Source organism: Clinocottus analis, unplaced genomic scaffold, assembly GCF_023055335.1.
Source record: "Clinocottus analis isolate CAN_PGR_092001 unplaced genomic scaffold, fCliAna1.0.p SCAF_21, whole genome shotgun sequence".
Taxonomy (NCBI): Eukaryota; Metazoa; Chordata; class Actinopteri; order Perciformes; family Cottidae; genus Clinocottus; species Clinocottus analis.
The window spans coordinates 8,681,611-8,698,920 of record NW_027175943.1 but is presented as its reverse complement, the minus strand read 5'-3'; the positions used below and the strand labels follow the sequence as shown (position 1 = coordinate 8,698,920).

General features: G+C 42.1%; 1 protein-coding gene across 1 annotated transcript in view; it reads left to right on the top strand.

The window, feature by feature from the left end:
- The window catches only part of LOC137792143 (collagen alpha-1(XXV) chain), a 142,455-nt gene that overhangs the window by 30,897 nt on the left and 94,248 nt on the right, over window positions 1-17,310 (top strand). The window lies entirely within an intron of this gene.

The following is a 17,310-nucleotide window of genomic DNA, read 5'->3' as shown; positions in this document are numbered from 1 at the left end:
ACAGGCTTGCTCTGTGGCCGACGAACTGCTCCAAAGCGGCCATATTCACACATTTATTTAACATGTGTTGAAATACAAAAGGACATGTTGTTTAACAAGCAGACGTTAGCGTTCTCATTGAAACATTACTTTACGCAGTGGTAATTGTGAACGTGTGAACAACAAACTGTCTATCTTAACGCCCAGCAGACATAGAGCAACATTAGCATTTTGTGCAGTCTGGTGTCATTTATTTTAGTTTCGGCCTCCACCATCTTTCTCTCTCTCCAACTCTCACTGAATATCTGGCTCTGGAGCCGTTAAGTGCTCCCCTATGTCGATGGCTGTCTGCTGTTTTTGTGCAGGGCAGGTAGTGTATGGTGGGTTTATTGTTTTTTTTTGTTGCTGAAAATAGTTGCCAGCTGGAGATGAGGTTAATACATTTTGATTTTGGAGGAAACTCTAAACACCAAGCTGAGGGGAAGTGAAAAGGTGGCAATGTTCTCTGGGTTCATCACTGAGTGACATCATTTGGTTAATGCACATTGATGAGCTTTTTTTTTTAATCTATAAGGATGCAAGAGAGTATTTATGAGTATTTTAACTTGAATAAGTCCGTAATCAAGTGCTACGAGTCTGGTCAAAAGTATCAAATGAAATGATATATTGCATCACACAAACGTATTCACTGCTCCACTGGGAGCTCATTAGTGGGAAGTAAGAGACAGACTTGGAGGGCTTCCTCCCATAAACTTTGTCTTCTTGTAAAACACAAAAGAAAGTGTCAACATTCTGCAGTGCTATTTATTTAGAAGATGGAGTAAGCCACTTGCCATCATTTCCTTGAAGATATTTATTTATTTCGACAAACCCAGAAGGCACCAAGAGCCACACAAGTGGATCCTTTGCGAGCAAAATAAATATGGTGATAATAATAATATCAAAACCTTGCAGGGAAACTTGTCTGGAGCAGAAATATTTGATATATCATTGAAATTCACAAATAAGGTAGAGTATTTTAAACACTAAAGATCAGACAGGAAAACTATGCATCTGCTGCAGCACTGTAATGTAATCTTGAATGATTGTGTATATGAATCCTGCTTCACTCTATCCAGCATCACTATCTCTCACCTTACCATTCGGATTTTCTTTAAAATTACCTTTCAGGAAACCTGGGCTACTGTGTCTCAGTTCAGAAACAAGGCATTCATCCTCAATAAGCAAGCCAGCAGCTAATATCTGGTGCTTGTTTTCCACTGCTGACTAAAAGACTTTTAACAATGTGTTGTCAGAATTCAACATCTTGCAGCATCCTATTGCGACAAAAGAAATGCTTAAAAACCGCTGGATGAAAGTCGAGCTCGAAGTCGATATGTTAAATCTAAATCAATGTGACAACCACCCACCACATGAAGCATCTAAAAGGCATAACGGAAAGCTGATCACCCTTAAGGGGTAAATTATGGTATTTTTGCAGGAGAAGCAAACAGATGAAGTTGAAATGCCAAAGCAACAACAAGATCAAACTAGAATTTACTTAGCAGCAGTCAGTTTTCATGAATTTATAAATCTTTATGGCTCATTTGTTCAGAAACCGTTATTAACAGTTAGAAACTTTTTGTCTAATGCAACCATGTGGGTTCCATACAATGAAAAGAAACTAATACTGCTCGGCTCATGAAAGTTGCAGAAGAACCCATCGGCATTTGTGGTGAAACAAAGACAATGGATGCTCTACTTTCTTTGACAATGGTGAAGTGGGTAACTCAATCTGCAGTAAAAAAAAACCAAGATGGGCAAAAAATAATGCATTTCCCAAATGTAATTCAATCTATTATATATTTTTATTTAGCTTCAATAGTTCCCTCATCCAGTGTTGTCCTTTCCTCAATAGTGTTTTCATCTCATGAGGCGGATAAGGATGCTTTTCATTATGAGGATGCTCAGACGAACACAAACTTAATCTTAAAAGCAAATGTATCTCCATCAGATAAATGAGTCTTGTTGCGAGTTCTTTTCCACATTTAAAAGAAAGAGGCATTATCAAATCAAATGTCCTGATAAAACGGTAATTCATTTAGCAACAATGAGACCATACTCTCATTGCTTTGCCAGCCACTGGTTTCTCCTTGAGACCACTGTCCAGCGCCGGCATTACTTGTCGCCCTGTACACGCAGTCTCACTTCCAGGAACATGTTTATGCTTTCTCCCGCCCTGCTCATTACTTCAGCACGCGCTTCCCGAGGTTTCTGCCTCATCCGAGATGCATGGGGCCTTTGTGTGCACCGTGCAGATGAAAGGTCCGCGGTGAAGCGGCAAACCGCGTGGAAACAAAAGGATTCTTTCTCTTGCGCTCACACATTGGAGCAATCTCAAAGACAGCTGTTCCCCTCCCGGGTGTCCCAAACTCTCTGACTTGATTTCTCTCTCTCTCTCTCTCTCTCTCTCCCCCCCCCCTTCCCACCATTCTTTACCGTCCACCCTGCTTATTTGCTGATTCATGACAATATCAAAAGGACATGAAAGGGCCCACCAAAGTGGTATAGAGGAGAGACACGTTTAACCAAGCCACCCCTCTTGTTTACTCTTTCCTTAGCCGGTCAGATGCCCCACCCCAAGTTCAGATAACTGGGATTCTGGAGCAGTGCAGCTATCCAACCGCCCTACTCCTGTCACAAGGTCTCCAACTGATCCGGGCGGATGACTTTTCAGCACCGGCCGATTTTAAATCCATAGCGGGTCTGTGTGTAATGACGGGGTGTGAAAGTAGTACACTGTAGCTGCAGCATGTGGGTTTGTGCTTAAAGGCAGAGGGCACTCCAATTACTGGCGCTGTCACCAAAGCATGATGAAAGTCCTCTCAGCGTCGAGCGCTAGCTGCTCAAGCGTGAGAATCAGTCTAAAACCTGTGCTACAACGTGGTCCAAGGGAGGGCTGTAAAGAGGGCAGGACTTTCATTCATCAGTTTTTTATTAGAGGTTATCACTTCCTCTGCGCCTGCAGATGGAAAAGAGGCTGGCAGCCATGATCCAATCCAGTGTCAGCGACAGTCGTCTGCTGGAGAGGTGTCAAGGGAGAGCAGTGTGTCTGCGGGGGGAAAGATTTTTATGTTTAATACTCGGTTGATGTCTCGCATGTTCAGGATTTCCATTGCACTCTGTCAGATTAAAAGACAAAGTCAAGCATCTAGTAAGTTCTATCAATATATTGAATATCATTATTATTTAGGTCAGTTTTTAATGACCCAGTGCACTGAGGACAGGACTCTTGAAATGATGAAATATTACTACCGTGGCAAGCTCCAGCAACCGCAAGCAAATTCACATAGTATTAATAATGCTTTTAAACTCCAGCGCTGCATACGATTTCATATTTTATCATAGTTTTCTGCATTAGTTGAATTCCTGGATCTCATGCCTTACATGAGTAAGACAAAGAACCAGGAAAAATCAGGTCACAGTCGGGCTCTGACCTGGCAGTCCACCACAAACCAGCTCACAACGAAATGGAGATGGAGTGGAGAGCCACTTGCACCCTGGAGCTTGGAAAAAGCGCCGGCCTTCTTAACAAATCCAGAGCGAGGTTTACTAGTCATAAAGGCAAGAAAATATTAGGAATCCAAACATGGGATTTATGGTGCTTCTTAAAGGCATCTGGCACAGCTGAACTTTATATGAAATGTGTAAACACTTACGCAAAGCTAAAGTACCTCTGCAGTTAGTTGCTCTGTGCTAAATTGAAAAGTGCATGGCTTTTCTTTAACTGTATCTGCCCACCCAAAGCATAACTCATGTGATCCCAACCCATAAATCCAAACACAGGGTTGCAAAGGGCTGCAATTTGATCTCTTTCTGTAAAAATAAAATGAAATAGGCCTATACCTGTAGATCTTTCTTGACTGTATTAAAACCTCAGGTGTCACGAATGAGCTCTCAGATCCGTCTGCGAACCACTGTTCAATGTTAAACATGGGTCACTAAAATGTACCGTTAAAAACTCTACAATTTATTAGTAGAGGAGGGTTGCAAGGGAACCGGGGTTGAATTCACAAAGACACGAAAAAGCCGATTTCACTGAACCGAGAGTCCTCATAAGCTAAGAAAAGGGATGATGTTGTTGCAATCGATGACATCTTGTGTATTCACAAATGTGTACAGTGACCCGTCTGTGTCAGTGGATGCAGAACAGCGTCAATACTCAGTAGTGTGACAAGGAACATTGATGGATTGAGTAAATCTGACGGATGGCTTAGATATTTCAATAAACTGTTCCTTTGCCACTTGCAGATGTCACCTTCACTGGTTTCTTAGCAATGCCGCCAATCTCTAACAACCAACTGACAGCAACAGACCACAGCCTTTTAGCTGGGCTCATGCACTGAACAACATTTCCACTGTAGCATGTCTAGATTATAGATCAGTGTGTAGGCTGCTGGCTTCCGCAGACAGCCGTAGATTCATGATAGCGCAGCAGTACGAGGATGGATCAGCTTGCTCAGCGCAGTGGAAAACTGCAGTGATCTCAGGAAATACTCCAGCTAATCATTTATTGCCAGCATGCTTTGCCTTAGAAGAGCAAATGTACACAGACAAAAACAATTAGGGCTAAATAGGGCAGAATAATTTGTAAATTAGGCATAAGTGCAGAAAATGAGCAAATGTTCAAGGAGGGTAGCACTTTTAACCGCCATGAAGCTGCTGTAATGAGGACCTGCACCATCACACAGCGTGTGACAGGTAATGAGCAGAAAGTCTAGTCGATGACTCCGTGACTCAGCTGAGAGGAACCTGTTGCCCCGGAGCTGAACAGAGAGATCATTTTAATGTGGAAGACACTCTCTGTGCCCTACATGTATGTCTGGCACTCATCCAATGGGAATTTGGGATTGCATGTGTTTAGTCAATATCCCATGTATTTATGCACGCTGTCAACAGCACAGCTACAAGGCCTGGGAAAAAAAAGTGTCAACAAATCCATGCGGATAGTTTTTTCAGGCAGGTAATATATCTCAAAGTCGACACCCCACCAAGTGCCCCCGCCCCTCCCTCCCCAAATGTTTGCGGATTCATACTGTAGGAAGAGTGAACCCGATACTTACTCATAGTCCTTATCCGCTGTGACAGCATTCAGAAACTGTCAAAATGAGATAAATTGAAGGAGGCGGAGAAAAACAAGTGATGAACAATGGTAAAAGATGAAGTCATGTGTTTTCCATTGGCTTTGGTAAACCCTGTCTTTCTCTCTTTGGGAATGGATCTGAGAAGATGTAGTTTTGACTGTTGCTGACTAGTTGCTTCAAATAGCATCTTGTCGAAGGCCAGTGTGTTCCTATTTGTGCTTGAACGTGATAGCTGAAGAATGTTGCGTAAATGTTTAACTGACATTTTGTTACAGTCACTGGTCTGACTTTAAGAAGTGAACTTTAAAATGACATTAAAGTTGTTCCCCATGAAATAAGCTTACCGAACCTTGCAAAAATACTAAATGTTCTCTTCCTCTTTTTCTTTTTCATCCCCTTTGGCTGGGAAAACCAACTGCTTGTCTTGGATTGCCTTGAATGACATCAGGTATGTACAAATCATACAACTACTATAGTATCCCATCTTTCAAATGGTAGTTGATGTAAAAATGATTGGCGTATGAATCAACACATTGACGTGCCAATATGCAGAAGACCTGGCTCAGATGTGGAAATGTTGTGTACTACCATTAGTGAAACTTAGCAAAAAGTTGAGCTATCATCTCATTGTGCAAAAGGTATTATGTTAATATGTAATGTAAACGAACACATTCTTTTACATCAAAGGTGTCTGCGTTCCTACTGGGGACATTAAACCCGGCTTTGAAGTGGTCAGAATACCACAGAACGTCAGGTTTTTTTCCCCGTCAGTGTGAAATACCTGCTCTCTCTTGGCCCTTGTCGTCGAGTCCAAGTCCCATAGAGCTTTCCTGTTCTGTATCTCTGTATTGTAAAACTGTTTTCAACAAGAGAAGAAACTTAGAGTTTGGTTGCACACTATGCTTCGCCTAGTTTGCATCCCCCCACAGTGCAGGAATGTTTTTGTCAATAAAAGACCCGATTTGGGCAACAGCACAGAGATGGCAAGCACAGAGAGTCTCTGCTATATTGGATCCCCCCTCTTTGCGCATATTTTCTTTGCAGTTTTTCACTTTGCAATGCAATAACAACCTACATTTCTTGTTTAGCACGGCAGGGAAGGGATAGGGAAAGAAAAACACAATATGGCTGCAAAGGCAAGTTGGGAAACACCAAAAATGAATAATGACTTTGGTGGGTGTTTTGCTTTAATGCTGACTAGAGGGGCTTTGGGATCAACTGTCAAAAGACTTCTAATCCCGTGGGCTTTATGACTGGGTTCTGGGAGCCGTCTGAGGCAGCAAACAACACCAACTGGAGCAATCAAAACATAATCTCATCAGTCTGCTTGATACGATATGGTCATCACAGTGTGGATTGAAGTAGTTCATATGACCCCGACTTTTATTTTTTAACCATATCTGTGATATGCCATCATTTGCTTTGAAATATCAGGGATAATTGGCAGACAGCGCTCAGCAGAGAGCTGTTATCCTTCCCTCCACACACTTCCTATCATGCCTCTTCCCTGATTTAACCTTTCTTTTCCTCATGTTGCCTGCTCCTCAAAACATTCCCTACTTCACGCTGCCACATCCTTTTCCTCTCGTCAATCATCTTTTCTACAAAGTCCTCTTTGTCTCTTTTCCCGCTTCTCTCCCCTCTTGATTACTTGTTTATCTTACCTCTCCCGGTTTCGGTCCAGACCTCTTTCTGGTTCATTCCTGGCCCCCTTCCTTATCGAGATCACTATAAATAATGCCACCTGTTGGACTGAGGCCTTCATTACGCTCATGTGACAGTAAATCAGTAATGACGAGGGCCAGTGAGGGTGCCCTATACAGCCGAGGCGTACCACTGGCACGGAAAGCTATGCCTGGCACCCACTGACTGATGTGTTCACTCGTGAGGCCAGAGGGAGAATAACTGGAGCAATGAGGCCAAGGTTAAAACAAACCCTGATTCTCTGCAGAGCGGGGATTTAAGATAGAAACCGAAGATGGTTCATGGCGATGAATATTGCCTCAATATTTTGGACACGAAGACCAACATGATCTCAGTGTTTTAAGAATGCAGATATGTACAGTATGTTGTAAGCAGGATGAAGTTGCAATCCAATATCGCTTCTCAAAGATCTCCGAAGTAGCGGCGATGCTCAGCCGAGGTAATCGATACACGTCGCGCACCGAAAGCAGAGGGCACGGTGCGAGGGTGAGCGGGTCGAGCACTTGAAAGCACGCACAGTGGGACGTGATCAGGGTGTGGGTGAAGGGGTCAGAGGACAACTCTCTCAAATAGCCTCGGTGAGTACAACGGGCCATCGGCTCCTTTGGCTTTGAAATGGGAGGCGGCGCTGGCAGCTCTCCCATGCTTGGACCCGCTCTCTGCATACCACGGCCCGCCATCAAACACAGTTGTCGTGTCAGGTGTCTTCCTGGGAGAGGTTATTTTTAAGATGATGATGATGAGGGGAGGATTTACACACGTATTTGACGATCACATGCCGTATTTGATGTACAATCAGCAAATTAACAGGACGGTAAAGTGGATGAATATAGATTTAAGCTGGTAGTTATTCCATTCCCGCAGTACTCCGGCAACACCCTAACACAACACACACTGTACACTTGATATGGATAATTTTTACAAATCATAAGGCATGTAAATGTGACAGCTGGGACTTTGGTGGCTGGTAAATCATTTACGTTATTAGCTAGGAGGAAGATACACATCTGATTAATTATCTACTGCTCCCTTTCCGTAAAGAACAAAATGCCAAATGGCTCCAAATGACAGAAAATTACAGTTTTCTCCGAACATCTGTCTTGGGGGTACTTTTGTTCATGCTGCTAATTACTGTTTGATATGTCTGCAAGGAACAAAACTGCTTCCCTTTCTCCTTCAAAGGGACACCATGTCAGCCTGTTCTGTACTCTGAATGAATTAGTCATCAAAAGTCCCTCGGAGAAGAACCGTTAACCTTTATCTCCATCAATGTTTCATTAGTCTACCCCTTTGCCGGGGCCTCGTTTTCTCCCTTGCTGCAATAAAAGCTGGGCTCGGGAGGTTAATGTAAATAAAAACATAAATTCGGTCATTAGTATTCTCTTTGTCCTCTCAGATGTGTTGTATTGCAAGCAGTTCAGATGAAATAGTTTTTAATGAATGTCTCTGAACTACTTGCCTTTATGGATTATTCAGAGAAAAAGAGATCATACTGCTGATTGTTTGCCATAAAATCACCTCCAGTAACACCATCATAAACACGTTGAGCCTCTTTCCTGCTCGGTCTGGTACATGCACAAATTAATTCTCCATGCGGTGCCCTGAAAAAGCAATGAATGAGGTTTTTCTCATACTGACATGAAATTCAAATAAACAATTGTGGTTTGTAAGAGTCTGGTCGGTGTAGGGAAAGAGAAAAGTACGAGCAACAGGCGAAACAGAGTAGAGAGCTGCAACATTTCAGCAGGACTAATTTGTATATCCTGGTTTTACTTTTTCCAACTCCTCACTTGGGTAAAGAAGGAGTTGTGTAAGTCGTCATAAATGCGTAGCATACTTTTAAAGGAAGAGTTCAACATTTTGCCAAATAGAATTTTACATTTATCTGTCAATTAATTCTGAGACAAAAGAGTAGGTTTAGCTTGTAGACTGCAAACCGGGGTTAATAGTTTGAGCTAAAGGTAATTCATTTTTATTTCATATCTTGTTTGTTACATCCAAACAAAAATGTGTTATGTTTGTTCACGCTACGCTAACCATCTCCAGGCTGTAGCATTAAATAAGTGTATTTTTCAACTGTTCAAACTATTTCTTAAAACACAAACACTATATACTTTCATTAATAATGGACATTTTTGACATTGAGAGGTATTGTTTTTTATTATCAATTAGTGTAATATTTCTCACCGGCTCAGCTTTGTATCCAACAAACAGACCAAGACCCATAACATTCACAATTATATTTTGAATTGGCAAAAGCATTAACATTTAAGAAATTGAAACCTCCCTTTGGAGAAATGTGTCTTCGCCATTCAAGAGAAGACAGATGACGTCGCAGCACACAACCTCTTCATATACTCTCAATATATCTGTAGACACGAACAATCAAGCGACAGTAAACGTTCTGTGAAGCACACACTGATCCATACAAACCACAACATTGAACAGATGCACATTCAACACCACAACATTAACAATCCATTTGCTTTACTTTCTGTCATAGTGGATTTTTTAACGTCTACCATCACAAAAATGTTAACGCCTTTATTAGATACACAAACAAATAATATAAGATGGTAATTGCATGCACTGCTTGCATCCAGCTGTATCACTCCAAACATGAAGCTGGAGCACATTAACGAAGCTGTCATCTCCTGTTGCCAGGATGCCTTTTTCCCCACGATCTCTTAATGAGATCCTGAGATGGGTGACGGCGATGTGGGAACTCCTGCTAGTCCTATTTCCCGCCTCCTCACAAAGCCAATTCTGCACTATCTGCCTGCCTGTTGTGCCCCTGTCCCACTCCATTATCGGAAAGCGGTACCAGCAGGCCCAAGCGACGGCTCCAAAGAGCAGGAATTGGAGGACGGTCGTCGTCTTCTTCTTCTCTGTGTCGAGCAAAGACTTGTTGGGATGTAAGTCAGGCAGACAGACTGCAGCTGGCTGTGCCTCGGCTCATCTAATCACAACCCGGCTCGCCCAGCTTCAGCACAGCCATGTTCTTATTTCCTATAGGGCTTCCCTCCATGCCTGAAACCACTTATAGTTGACATATGACAGGGTAATATGGGTGAAGTTGGAGTCATTAATTCTGGCATTGTCAGCACCCACATAACAAGCTAAGCCTGTTGAAACCAGTGGAGAAACGGTGCCAGTTCCAGAAAATCAGTGAGGAGTAACTGTTGTAGTGAAGTTCTCCATGTGAAATCACGAAAATTCCAAAGTATCATAAGAGTAGGGCAATTTCTACATTTAGTAGCTGACTTGTCGGTATTAATACGAACTCCTCGGTTATTCAGAAGGACTTTAAATGGAGAACATAACAGGTTAATGGTCTGTAGAGCTGGATTCATTGTGACAATTCAAAGATTTGATTGATTTGCAGTTCATCTGATTGCGTTCTTATCTTGCTTGCCAAATGTCAGGTTTACTGTTTTTATTTCCTTTTTGTAGAACACATTAGTGTTTCAAGTAGCTCCTCAATTTTTGTTTGGACAAAAGTGGCCATGTACTTCATTGCTGTAGGAAGCCAGTTGAAGTACATCTCATTTTGCAGTTTTTCTGGAGTGAACATATTGCATAATCAAAATAAAGACAGAACTTAGCCGATACCAGGGTTCAAGGACCGAGGAGACTGTATGCTGTACGAATTGCAAAGCCGTCAGAAGCAGATTTGTGATTTTTAGGCTATACAAATAGGATAGAATTGTACTCTTCCTCTCAACTCACAGATTAGGACACAAAGGTGAGGTTCCCCCACTCCCAGTTTTCTGAAGAAAACGTGTTTCAATTAAAAAGTAAGACTTTTTGTGTCTCGGTGTCTTCCTTCAGAATGTCCTGTTCGACGTGTCTCTTAAAGATCACGGTGTGGTCAAAAAAGGTTGAAAATAATGTTTTTGCTCACTATTCTTTTTCTCGTCCTCGTTATCTTGGGTTTGGTCCTGCTCTGACTCATTAGCAGTGACACAGTTTGCCGGCGAGGGGCAGTCATGCAGACGGGCAAAGGTTCAAACTGACGGGCTTTGTCACCTCACATTAATCCATCTGAAGATGATTAAAACGAATACGCCGCCAAACATTCCTCCTGATTGGAATGCTCATCTTGATGAGAAAAGCCACTGCTGCAGAAGGTCTTGCTTGCTTTCCCCTTTTTGTTGCGATTGAAGCCTTAACCCAGAACGATTCTATAGCATTAATGAAATATTTCTGGCAACAACAAGACGAAAGGCATGGAAATAACTGTGGTCCAGTAATAGACAAGATTAATGAATGGGCCCTCACAGTGAATCCCCAGTCACAGAGTAATGATAGCATTTTTTTATAGTCACTGCCAACAGTTCAGAGAATGGTTTTGATGCATTCATACTGTTATGTAAGATATAGCTGTGCAATGTAGTGGAACACAGAGCACTTTAAACCATCAACCAAATCCGAGAAAATACGTACATAAGCTGTCTTTAAATGGAGTGCAAACTGGTGTCATTTTGCTGTAGTTTGGAAACCATAAACACTTTTCTGTGAAATATGCACTCCTCCATTTCACCCTTTCTCTGTTCAAGGGCATGGTGTGTGTTTGTTTTAAAACATCATTTGAGGATGTTGCGTCCTGCAGGGGTCTGTGCTTGACTGATGTACGCTGACTAATATTTGAGTAAATACTGATGTCTTTCATTTAGTGGTCAGGTAATTGCATTTTGAATAAACTGCTCATTAGGAAAAGCTGTCACGGTTCTGTTAACAGCGAGACGCTCTGACCTTAATTGTCCCCTAAGAATATGGTTTTGCTGGAACGTCCTCTTCTAATTAACTTGTAAATTATTCCCACAATGCAATGAAGCTCAAACATATCCGTCTTGTGAAGTTGCTTTATGGATTCTGGCATGTTGTACTCTTGGACTCTCAACGGCGGCTATGGAGAAGATAATGGAACAAATATCTGGTACTGGTGTAAATGATTACTGGAAGAATTGCAAATCATCAACGGCCTACTGGGCCTATCATTTGGGGTTCATGAACGCTGTATGGTGTATGATCAGTGGTGGCGAGCCAGTTCAGTGGGGTGCCACCAAGGCCCCGGCTGCTCTTATTTGAAGCAACCCCGAGCGATTCATTAAATGATATTGGTGACCCAAGGAGGTTTTGGGAAGGAAACCAAAACCGCAGGCATTCCCACCATCCATTCCCACCATCCATTTGCACTTGGAGATGAGAAAACAGACAAGCTTCAGTGGCTTTCCCAACTTCGTTTTCTCCCTGTGTGCCGACAGCGTGTTAAAATCCATTGCAAAAAAGCGGCAGCTTCCCACAGACATATATCCAAAGGAACCAAAAGCCAAAGATCTGTCTAATAACGCTAATAAGACAGTGGGAATTATGAAAACATGTTACCAAATTTGTCTTCTATCCAGGGATAAATTTGTGCTTTTCATATACCTTTTAGAAGTAGAGGCTGCATCAGACCGTGAAAACCCCCACCAGCAAAGTGGCAAAGCTGCTACCAGCTCCAGACTCTAATCTAGTCGTAACCCAATCCCTGCACAGGGCTTTTTGTGTACAAACGAGCCCCCTCAGTCACTTCAGCCCTGGAGCTTGTGGTCTGCATACCGCCTGTCGTAGACACAAGCTGTCTAAATAAATGCTTGCCGTTGCCTCTTTATTCTGGTGGCAGCTTGTGTTCGGGCGGCCTCTGGCGCTTTCATGCCAACATCCATGCTGCACACATGCTCGTGAACATCCGCAGACCAAAACAGTGGCATGCTACCAGGCTAACACATACAGCACACAGCAGACGCCAGCTGGGGACCTGTTAACAGCCAAATAGCGTTGGTCTGTCAGGGAACAGCTTGATGCTGCCTGTTCATTCTTGTGTTGAGCTGCATCACCTGCAGCAGTGGAAGGCTTTCAGTTGGCACTCATGGCTGCCATCACATGTGCTAAGTGTGAGAGCCAGACACCATCGCCTTGTGCATTCTACTCAGGCTATACAATTAGACCGGCGGCCCAGTCCTCTAAGTCTGCAGACGGCATCTGCTGAGCTCCATTAGAGCTAAAATGGTCCCATAGTCTGTTCATGAAGAATCTGATTTTAGTTAGTTGAACACAACTTATGTTTGTGTTCTAAAATAATTCAACCGGATCACTCTTTTGAATGCTGTTGGGTCAAAGAATAAGGCTTCATTCATTCAAAGCTGCACAGTTGTTCTGAGCCCAGAAATGTTGGATGTATTTTTGATGATTTTTAGTTGCTTGCCTGCAAATCAATCCTCTCTTCGCCTAATAACCTCCTCCTTCACACTTTTTCTTGTGTGGTCCCTCTTGTAACATCCTGGTGACTCCTCCCCTCTACCAAATGCCAAAACATGTCAAAGAAGCAAAAGGCTTGTGACAGGAAAGCATTTCATTTCATCAGTAATAATTGTACTGTATTCAAGAAGAGAGGAGACCTTCATCCCTCTTATAATGAAATAATGACGGGGGGAAAAAACAGGCAAACTGAGCCCTCCAAGAGACACTGGATGTGATTTTTTACAGATGTTCAGGTTTAAAAGTACAGTTGATGATACTCTTCTTGAAATTCATCTTTAAAAGTTCAGGAAACTGGCTTGTAATCATTGCACTTCATAAAAAGTATGATATCCCCTGAAAAGGTCAGGGGGAAGTCTACCTCAAGATGTGACACGTGTGACTGGTTGTTACTCCCCAATCCAAGAACCCACCATGGATGTAGGAAACATAAGGATGTTTAGTTTATTGGAATGATCCATAAGTCTTCAGTGACTTGACAATATGATTTTACATTTTCTTTATTGCATCCCTCTATAGTGCAGTTAGCTCTGTAGCGGTCAATACATGTTTCAACACCTCCTCCTGAAAAGGACGGAAAAATAATGAACCTCTTGTGTTTTGACGTTGACTGAACACAGGACTATTAGGGCCTGTGTCCCTCAACACATTTTTCCCAGATAAAACATCAGGCACTCCTCCCTTTTAGCTGAGATGCTTTGGTTGTGTCTGGTTGCTAGTAGACAAACTATCCGCCAACATGTGGGCGAGAAAACATCTTGGCGACTACCATCGTTTGATTCAGAGTCAGCTCAACTTTATTATCCCATGCGGGGAAATTCGTTTTGGTTCAGGGCTCCAGACAAGATGACAACTAAGTCCACAGTAAAATAAAGTATACATAAAAAAGTAAAACATAGGCTAATAAGATCAAAACATACTCGTAATAAAACACACTTGATCACGTCTTGTTGGCAGGCTACAGCGTCTCCGCTGTGATTGGATCGCTGGGTAATAAGTGACAATGACGAGCGAAAGTTGAACATTTTTCAACTCTCGGCGACCAAAAACAAACTCCAAACATATAGTGGCAAGAGCAGGATCACATTCGGCGCCTCATAACGCTGCTGGAGTTCATAGCAAAGTGTAAATACCCTTTTAAAAAGAATCCCCAAAATGTACTGGCCCGAGGAAAATAACAAAACATTTTGGCTGTATATGCGTCAGTTTAGGCTTTCTCTGTTTAAACTGAGTGTCGTCGACCTTCTCGGTCGGCCTTGTTGGAGCATTTGGAGGATAAGACTTTCTGTGGAACCTTAGGAGTGTTTAATTCTTTTTTAATTTGCCTGCAAAAAGAGCAAGTGTGTTGACTTGGATTCTCCAACATCCCCCCCTCCTGTGTCAAGCGAAAGAAAGAGCCAAAGCTTTGGTGAATCAAAAGCACAAATTGACCGGGTTCCATCTCCTGTCATCGAGTCTCATTAAAGGCTTGGTTTTTGAGGCCACAAGCATCTGGTTTTAAAAATAGGACTCTGAATTGCCTTGTTGTATCCCCATTTGGTTTGTTTATTTATTTCATGAACTCTGTGCATCATGCGAAGCATTTTCTTGGCCGCTTTTTGTTCATTACATTTGTTTGCACATTGTTGCACATTGGTGCAAATACCTTGATGAATCAAGCCCAGATGTTAGGGTTTAGATGCCAGAGGTAGGCCTTGGCACGCGGCACCCCTGGCCACCCCTCTGCTCAAATAAACTTTGAGCATGTAAATTATTTCTGTCTCTACGGCCAGAGTCAACAGCCACGCTGTGCACTGTCCAGCAATTACATATTTCAAAATTAATTTTATTACAAATCTTGACGGGGAAAACAAAACGATAATGGTGCTGAGTTTTAAATGTGGTTTCTAATGACTTATACCGGCAGTCGCTTAAAAAACTGACCCAACCCCATGACAACAACGTTTGAGCAAGCCACATCAGAAGGCGCCAATTTAAATTCAGCAAATATCTTTTTATGGCAATCATTGCCATGAAGTCACCACAAGAGCCAACAAGCTTCAGTGATACTGTCAAGTATTGGAGATGGAAACTTGGATCCATCTTTACTCACTCTCTCACACACACATTCATGTCTAATGTCTTTGGCGTGTATCGTAGAAGCCACCGGGTGACAATGAGGGAATGTTGGGTCATAACAAATACAAAGTAGAATTTGTTTTTCTTCCCTTGCTGTGCTTTTGGATAGTGCATACTCTATTCTACATGAAGAAAGCACATAAATACAGTTTAAAAAAGCCACAAACTGGGACTATTACTGTGTCCTCCATCTTTGAAATAGAGTTCCAACGAGTGCTTTGTGGAAATCCTCGAGCTGATCAGCTTTTGCTTTACTGCATCACTAAAGTTTCACATTAAAGTTGAAACATTTTCAACTCAAGGGGATATATTTTTTCTCGCCATTTGCTTGAGAAAAGCTGTTTTTTTATTTGTGTGTGTTCCATCAATTTTTTTTTTTGCACACGACCTCCTTTCTTAGTGTTTAAATGTTCAAGGTGGAAGTATTCACCCGAGACCTGCTGAACCTGCTTTGCAAACCATATTGGAGATCAGAGTTGGATTTTTTAGCTGCTTGCCGCCACCTCCCACTGCATATCTTTTTATGCATCAGCAGTCTGATTTAAAAAGGGTCAATGCTGGCTTGCCTCTTATGTCAAATGCATTTCCCCAATCCTGCTTGCCAGTCTGATCTCAGCTGCATTTTATTCAGCTCAGCATTTCGTCTTTCAGAAAACTTAACACAAAATGCCCATGACTGTTTTAATGAGTGTTCAACTACAGACCGCTGCCTGACATGCATGCAGGAGGCATACTACATATACAACAGCATCCTTGGCGCATAGATTTATTGACAGTCTTACAGACTTATTGAAATTTCATGCACCAGCCATAGGCTGAATGTGAGAATAATGATTGCAGCGTGTCCAGGGGTCACGAAGGTCACCACAGAGTGATTTGAGGGTTACGTACCAAACCTGGCTCCTCGCTGCTAATGTCAACCAGGTTAACAATATCCCACTTATTTGGTAATTGTAGAAAGTGTAACCTTTAAACAATGCAAGGTCAAAGGCCAAAGAGTAGGAAGGCACAGGTGGCTGTTTGGTGAAGTTACAGTTTACAGTTTGTCAAAGTCATGCTGACTTTTAGCATTTGAAGGACAGTGTGTGTGTGTGTGTGTGTGTGTGTGTGTGTGTGTGTGTGTGTATGTGTGTGTGTTTGTATGAGATTTTTCATTTTAATAATTAATCTGTAAAGTAATTACACTTTGAATACCTTTTTTTAAATTTTTTTAAAAAAGGGAATAATTATGGTGTCAAATGAAGTGTAAAATGATCTAGCAACCGAGCTAACCAAGGAAAATACGATGCTTAGGTTTGTCAGCAGACAAACTGTTTCTTCCTGCGTTGGTTCCAGATAATTGGGTAAGCTGAGACTAATATAATATCCACACTGATACAGTATAAGAAACATATTATGCCTTATCTGTATCGTACACATCTACATCTGTGACTTCTTACGTAGCAAGATGGAGTACGTCGATGGATTTGCAAATTCACAACTTAAATTTGGAATATTTCACAAGTGCTCATTTGGTCCCTGTTATCATTTGTACAGACCGATACATTCACGTTTCCTTTCACTTGTGCATACACAGTTACTCAAGACTATTACCATAACAATCTGCAAACTACCCGGAATTATAAGTAGACGCCCCTGCAGTCCCCGGGCCAGGAACCGAGTGCTCAAGGGCAATCTGCACTTCAGCCGACCTGCCTGTCGATACTTTCCCAATCCCCTTCTCACTTTGCAAAGCAAACACACGTCAGCTCTCCAATTAACTACTACAGTTCTCTGAGTGTTATTGGTGTGTGAGGAAATGATGGCAACAATTATTCAGTTCACTTCAGTACAACCTTGCAGTGCAATAACATTTTTCTTTGGTGCAATTATCACGTTGGAGCAGCGAGCAAATTAGGATCTTTTGCACAATTGACCTTGTTTGGGTTCACCAGTCTGGGTCCAAATGTGCTTGTAGAACTTTTTATTTACCCTTTGAAGGAATAAATAAGGTCTAGCCTCCAGAAATCTCTGCTTTGTCCACAACATTTTTCATTGAACATGTGAACTCAACAGATATGTGGTCTCATTTTATTATTCTGCA